Source organism: Lactuca serriola, chromosome 1 (assembly GCF_051521515.1).
Source record: "Lactuca serriola cultivar US96UC23 chromosome 1, Lser_US96UC23_V15, whole genome shotgun sequence".
Classification (NCBI taxonomy): domain Eukaryota; kingdom Viridiplantae; phylum Streptophyta; class Magnoliopsida; order Asterales; family Asteraceae; genus Lactuca; species Lactuca serriola.
Window position 1 is genome coordinate 127,621,816 of NC_136408.1, and position 8,013 is coordinate 127,629,828.

Sequence of the window (8,013 nt, forward strand, 5' to 3'; positions counted from 1 at the left end):
AATCGTTAGCGGAACACCGTGAAGCCTCACAATTTCCTTCACGTAAGAATTCACAAGTTTATCCATAGACCATTTCTCTTTGGCTGCTATGAAATGCGCACTCTTAGTGAAGCGATCAACGACCACCCAAATCATGTCGTGACTGTTCCTTGTTCTGGGCAGTTTAGTCACAAAATCCATGGTGATGTCTTCCCATTTACCCATGGGTACGGGTAAAGGTTCTAAACTCCCATACGGTTTCTGATGTTGTGCCTTAACCCTAGCACAAGTTACACACTCGGCCACATACTTAGCAACATGAAGCTTCATCATCGGCCACCAATAATAGGGTTTAGATCCCTATACATTTTTGTACTGCCGGGATGAATCGAGTACATGGTTGTCACACCCCCGAACCAGACGGCGGAAACGTCCGAGGGCTGTCGTGACTTAATTGAATACCACAACATTGAATATATATGAAACATAACATCATTCATCACCATGCATTAATATAGTACAACCGATAAAGTTTACACTGAGTACATTGTTTAACATTACATTCCCAAAATAAATTGTTCGATCGTAGATAACAAACTGCAATCCATCACTGAATACAATTTTCTTCGGTTTACTTGTTACCTGAGAATACAAGTATTTTGAAAAATGTCAACATATGAAATGTTGGTGAGTTCATAAGCGGTATTTGAAAATCAACATTTTGTATTATTTGAAAACCACCAGAAAATCCGATATTTTCTGAAAAGAGTTTCTGAAAAAGTTTGTGAAGATCCATAAGTATGCTTGTTTGTTTCTATAGTTGTAAAAAGTGTTCATAAAACTTGTGTACATTTCGAAACTGTATGTATTGAAAAACCCTAGGAAAACCCGATGTTTTCCTAACACTTTGAATTCCATGTAGTTGTGTACCATCGCGGCATGTGAAGTCATTGATTCCAGGTGACGTCGGATTATTGCGCATTGTGAATTTTTATAAACACGTGTTACGCAAACGACCAGTTTACAATTATACAAACGATCCCGTAGGCTTCGTCTGTACTATTCACGTAATCCAACCGTCCTGACTTCTTGTAGTCCCGCATCCGAAGAGAAAGAGGGCACGAAGACCTCGATAACTCCATTAGTCGGTCGGGGATAGAATGAGTACGAAGGGCCCTTGGCCCACTCGCATGTGAATAACCGACTTTACTAGCAGTACCAAATGACCCTTGGGGACCAATAATAAAAAGCCATTGAAAGTCTTTTTACGCTGTGTTGGATCATGTAAGACCCAGCAACTCGTAAGGTTGGAGTCTTCGGGCCTAAAGATCAGGTCATTGGGCTAGCTAGGCCCAACAAACAAGATTTTACACTTTGGGGCCCAAAGATGGTGCGTCAACGTCTGTGCACTCTCACGTGTATATTGAATTCCCAAACGTTACTTGTATGAATCGAGTTATCGTCGTGTTAGTAGTTTCGGGTTATTATTGATTCGAGACCGAATCAATTCGCTAAGTAGCGATTTTTGGTGTTGTTGTGGATTGAAATACGTTGATAGTTGTAGTGCCATTATTTGATCGCAATGGATGTATTGAATCAACATTGAAAATTTTCTGTTTACCGCCCCTCTTGGTTTGGTAAAGTTTCTTTTTCAACCCTTGAAATAAATAAATTTCCGGTTTAGTCCTTAAACCATTTTTCTTGTCATTTTAACACCAAAACTTATTGCAATTGACATTTTTCAGCATATTCTTAGTTGAAAACAGTTTTAGTCCCTGAAAATTCAGTTTTCTCGGTTGTAACCCTTCTTTTTCGCAGTTTTTACATTTTTGGCCCAAATTGGAAAAATTTTGCAACTTTGGTCCTTTTAAATTTTAGAAAGCATTTTAAACCTTAGAAAAGGACTTGGGACACTAGTAGTCCACTGTTTTACAGAAAAACACACTTTTAGCCCTTCAAAACAGAAAATTTCGCATATTGGGCCCTATTGGGCCAAAATTGTCATTTTTAGCCCATTAAGCTTGAAATTTATATTTTTAATCCTCCAAAAGATTATATTTCCAGAAAACACTATATTGAAACTGTTTTGACTCTTCTCATCCATCAGAATTCGCAAATTGTCAATTTGGGCCCTTTAACTTTATTTTTATGACATTTTGTGTCCAAAAATGAGTTTTTAGCCCCAAAGAAGATGTTATTAAGCAATTTAGCAATTTTTCTTAGAATACTTTGTATGTAATAATATAGTTTATGCTAGTATCATTTAACATACAATACATCTTGATTTTTAAGAGTTTATGGCTAGATAAACATCATAAACACACAAAATCACACATATAAGCATAGAAATCATAAAAAGCATACAAAATACATATAGATCTACACTTTCACTTGTATCCCCCCCCCCATAAAACTTATAAAACAGAAAATTGGGGGTATGAAGCTCACCTTAGGGTGTAGTTTCGGTTCTTGAAGAAAAGATGGAAGAAAGCTTGGTATTTTTGGCCTTAGCACCCTTTTCTTGAAGATCTCGAGTTTGAGGTGGTTCTAGGATGCAAGATCACGATTTTTGCATGGATTAGGAAGAGATTTTTGATAAAACAAAGAATCTAAGTCATAGATCCAAGCATAACCTTACCTTAGATGAAGAGTTTGTAGAAATATCCTCTTGAAAGCCTCTTAATTTTCGAGATTTTTGAATGGTGAGGAAAGATGAGTTCTTGAGTATTCTAGAGAGAATTTGTGAGGTGTGTGTGTGTGTGTTTGAAATGGCCAAGAGCAAGAGAGACAGAGAGGGAGAATTAGACCCTTGAGGTGATATGCATGGAAACATGGAATAGGTTGCATGGAGATCCAAAAGACAATAATGAGGTGTCAATTGCAAGTCAACTCTCTTCATCTCTTCTTGGGTTTGGGCCTTGGGCCAAGAATTTGGAAGGAAAAGGGAAAATTTAGGCTTTTATGCCCTCTAGCCCATGTAGAAGTTAGGTTGGAGAAGTTTTAACCTAAAAGGAACATAATATGATTTTTTTTTACACTTTGTTGGACTAGTTTAGGTTATTCATGGTTCAAAACTCTTAATTTATTTCATTCTAGGCCCAATATGGCCCAAAATGTTGAAATAAATAAATGTGGGTCCAATTAGAGCCCAATTAAGGGTTCTAAGCCCATGATAGTCAAATTGGAAGCTTATTGGTCCATTGAGTCCAATAAGGAAGTCCTAGTCCCATATGGACCTAAACAAGAACTTCTAGGGTTTCCAATTGCTTGATGACTATTTGTAGTATTTGTATGATGTATTTGATTGAAGTTTTTGATGTCATAATAATAGGTATCACACATGCTCTTAAGTTTTTGATTCAACATTTACTTGAATATAGTGATTACAAGACACAAAATTTCTAGTTGTGACAATGGTCTTGTGAGCTTCTTCCATCAGAAGATCTCTTACTCCGCCCGTCTTAGGTACCCAAATCCTATCTTGGAATACCTTCAACCCTTGGTTGTTTGTACCGAACACTAACGTTTTGCCCAAATGTTCTTCCTTTCGGTCACTTTTCTCTAAAGCCTCCTCTTAAGCTTTCTTTATACTTTCCACTATTGTCGAGACAACTTCAATTCTCAACGCTCTTGGCCTTTTCTTTTCAAGGTTTACCTTCCGACTGAGAGCATCAGTGACCACGTTTGCTTTACTAGGGTGGTAAAGTATTTCACAATCGTAGTCCTTGAGTAACTCTAGCCAGCGTCGTTGCCTCATGTTCAATTCCTTCTGATTAAAGAGATATTGGGGACTCTTATGATCAGTGAAAAGTTTACACTTTGTGCCATAAAGATAATGCCTCCATATCTTTAAGGTAAATACTACCGTTGCCAACTCCAGATCATGAGTGGGGTAGTTCTTTTCATGTTCCTTCAATTGCCTCGATGCATATGCTATCACTTTATCCCTTTGGGTCAGAACACAACCTAACCCAACTCCAGATGCATCGCTATAAACTGCGAAGTCATCAATTCCTTCAGGCAACGAAAGAATCGGTGCTTCACACAATCTCTTCTTCAACATCTCAAAGGCTTCCTTATGCTTCTCATTCCAAGAATAAGTAGCTCCTTTGTGGGTCAAAGCTGTTAATGGAGTAGCAATCGAAGAAAAGCCTTGGATAAACCTTCGGTAATATCTAGCTAATCCTAAAAAGCTTTGAATCTCTGTAGGACTTTTTGGTTGTTCCCACTACATTACAACTTCAATCTTTGCTGGGTCAACCATTATTCCTTCTCGGTTAACCACATGACCTAAAAATTGGACTTCTTGAATCCAAAATTCACACTTGGAGAACTTTGCATACAGCTTCTCCTTTTTCAGGACTTCTAGCACTTCACGCAGATGCTTTTGATGCTCCTTCTTGCTTTTCGAATAAATCAAGATATCGTCTATGAACACTATCACAGATTTATCTAGGAATGGTTTACAAACCCTATTCATCAAATCCATGAAAGCTGCTGGGGCATTGGTTAGTCCGAACGACATAACCAAAAATTCATAGTGTCCATATCTTGTTCTAAACGCAGTCTTTTCGAGATCCTGCTCTCTCACCTTTAGTTGATGGTATCCCGACCTAAGATCGATCTTCGAAAAATAGCTCGAACCCTGTAACTAGTCGAACAGGTCATCGATCCTTGGCAACGGGTACTTGTTCTTTATCGTCACTTTTTTCGGCTCTCTGTAATGGATGCACATTCTCATGCTTCCGTCTTTCTTCTTTACAAATAACACAGGGGCTCCCCAGAGCGATGAACTAGGTCGAATGAAACCCTTGTCCAATAACTCCTGAAGTTGTGTCATAAGTTCTTTCATCTCTGTTAGTGCTAATCGATAGGGTGCTTTTGCTATTGGCGTCGTTCCTGGTAACAAGTCGATACGAAATTCTACTTGTTGATCAGGGGGCAATCCGGGAAGATCTTCAGGAAAGACTTCCGGATAATCACACACCACCGGAATATTCTGCACCTCCTTCTTTTCCATCTTAGCATCGATCACGAATGCTAGATATGATGTACATCCCTTGGCCAAACACTTTCTGGCTTTCATTAAGGAAATGATTCCAGAATTTACTCTGCGTTTGTCTCCGTACACCATAAACGACTCTTTCCCTGGCGGGTTTACTTTTACTATCTTCTTTCTACATAATATTTCTGCATCGTTGGCACTAAGCCAATCCATTCCTAAAACTATTTCAAATCCATTTAACTCGATAGGCAATAATTCCTCGTGGAACTTATTCCCATCCAAGCCAATGAGGATGTTTTTCATACGATGGCTAACAGGTACAAACTTGCCACTAGCAATATCGACTAATAAGGCATTAACTAGCCTATCTACAGGCAAAGCTAGCTTTCTACCAAATTCATGCAATATAAAGGAGTAATTGGCTCCAGAATCAAACAAAATTTGGGCAGGCAATTCGTTTACGAGAAAAGTACCTGAAGCGACATCGACTTCTTCTTTTGCAGCTTCATGTGTCATCTGAAAGGCTCTCGCCTTCGGCTTTGGTGGTAGATTGGGCTTTGCGGCATCCTTTCTCTTTGGACAGTCTTTAAGAATATGCCCTACTTCATGGCACTAAAAACATACCCTCTTGTCGGACGAACACACGTTGGCATAATGCCCAGTCTTTCCACATTTGAAGCAAGTCACCTCCTCACTACATCTCCCAGAGTGCTTTCTCTTGCACTTCTCACACCATTTCACTTCACTTCCTCCTCCTCCAAACTTCTTGGACTTAGAAAATTTGCTTTTCTTGTTGGAACCCGAAGTTCCTTCAAATTTTCTCTTTTCACCAACTTCTTCCCTCTCCAGACCCTTCTCTTTGATCTGAACCTCAATATTCTTAGCAGCCCAGATGGCGGCTTTCAAAGTGGTTGCTTGCTTAACCATCGGACCAAAGTCCGCTGGTAATCCAAGGGCAAACTTGTTGAACTTAGAGAGTTCAGTTGGAACTAGATGAGGAACTAGCTTCATCTTTTCCATAAAGCTAGCAGCGTATTCAGTAACGCTCATCTTTCCTTTCTTTAAATTCTGGAACTCATTGTTGATTTCCAGAAGATCCTGCTCAAAGCAGTACTGCAATTTCAGTTGTACCACAAATTCTTCCCAAGACATCTTACTAGCTTCACCCTTGGGCATCGAATCAGCTAGTAACTTCCACCAGCTTAACACACCAGAATTTAACAGAGGAATCGCAAGTGCGGTCTTTTGGTTGTTGCTGCACTCGCAACTTTCAAACATCGTCTCCATTTCGGAGATCCAATTCATGACTTCCACTGGTGTCGGACTTCCAGATAGACACGGCGGTTTAGATGCCATGAAATCTTTGTATTTGCATCCGTGTCCATCAACTCCTCCATCCTGGTTGTTTTGTCTAACTATCGGTGGGTTGGCTTGACCAAGAGTCCCACTGTAGTTCCCTCCTACTGATTGCCCTTCATTCAATACGGGCTGTTCAACAGGCATCGTAGTCTCTTCCCTATGTTGTTGTAGTAATCGCCTTGTCTCCTCCATTTGGCGATCTAACATCATCTGGATCATTGCTTGTACCCCAGCCATCGTCATTGGCTCAGATGCAGCTCCTACAACAGGTACTTGCTCAACTACTTGAGGTTGAGGCTGTTGATCCCTGTTTCCATTTGCATTTGCAGCTCCACTACGAGTTCTTGCCATTACAATCTATATAATGAATAAGGCGAATTTAGGTCTTTATCCTTGTTAGACATGTCAATTCCCTTATCACTTCGAAACGTTTACATGTTAGTTCTAATCTCGTAATCATACGCTTAGAATCCTAAACACATAAGGTTTCCAGATCCGGTCGGCAACAGACCATAGATCCGAACAAATAATGGCACACATGGCAAACACATAGCATTTAGAACATAAGGGCATTTTAGGCATCTTCCCTAAAATAAACTAGTGCTCGTGACTAAAATATGGTAGACACTCGTCTCACAATCATCACTTAGCATTCTAAGTTCAAGTCTAGAAATTCTACAATTTCTTAGTTCGCTTAAACTAATGCTCTGATACCAACTGTGACATCCCCTAATTTCATGGCCAGAAAAGACCGATTTACTTTATGCTTTTTAAAATAACATCAGAGAAATCTTTTTAAAAGATGTTGCGGCATTGGTCCCCAAACAACATATGATAAAAGTTTATCAAAACCCTTCATTAAGAAGGTATATGTTTTCCAAATATATATCAAAACCTCGGGATGTCATGTTCCGATACAGATCAAAAGAATAAACAAGACATTATAAGCCTTTCAACAGTTATTTACAACTACTGGCCTATAATCCAAAAATCTCTCGTCGTCCTCTGACTATGCTCGGGGTCCAGTACCTGTAACATAAAAAGCTGAGTGGGTCAGGCTTGGGAGCCTGGTGAGCATATAGGGTTTTCAACCCACAATAATAATAAACTTACTAAGTTCATCAATCAACAATAACCCTGATTACCCGTTCCCGTTATCCTCACTTTACATCCCTAAACACTTATCACAAGGGACCTAGTTTAAAGAATATCATCGGGACGGACACTACTGCTAAGGGGTTTCCTCAGCCATATATGTCCTAAAGGCAACCATGAGGGGGATGGAGTACAGCGAATGAACACTCTCAGTTCATTAACACCTACATGTTGCGGACCTGCTAATGTTTCCTATTGGACTGTCTAGAAAGTCCGTGGTCGTCATCCAAACTCCGCTAGATGACTGGATCTCAAAACACATCGAGGCCTCTCATCAATTTTGTTTTATCACACATCACTATCTACCCATGTTCTACCCAACATATTTGTAGATAAAAATACTTATACAATTTAAAACTTGTATAAAACATCAACTCAACAGTTACCTCAAATAAACAATTAATATATTTACACATAGCACGTATTATAAGGTAAATACTTCATATCTATGTTTAAAATGAAAGTGACTATACACTCACTTGATTTGATGATAATCGGGCAGCAATTCATTTCCT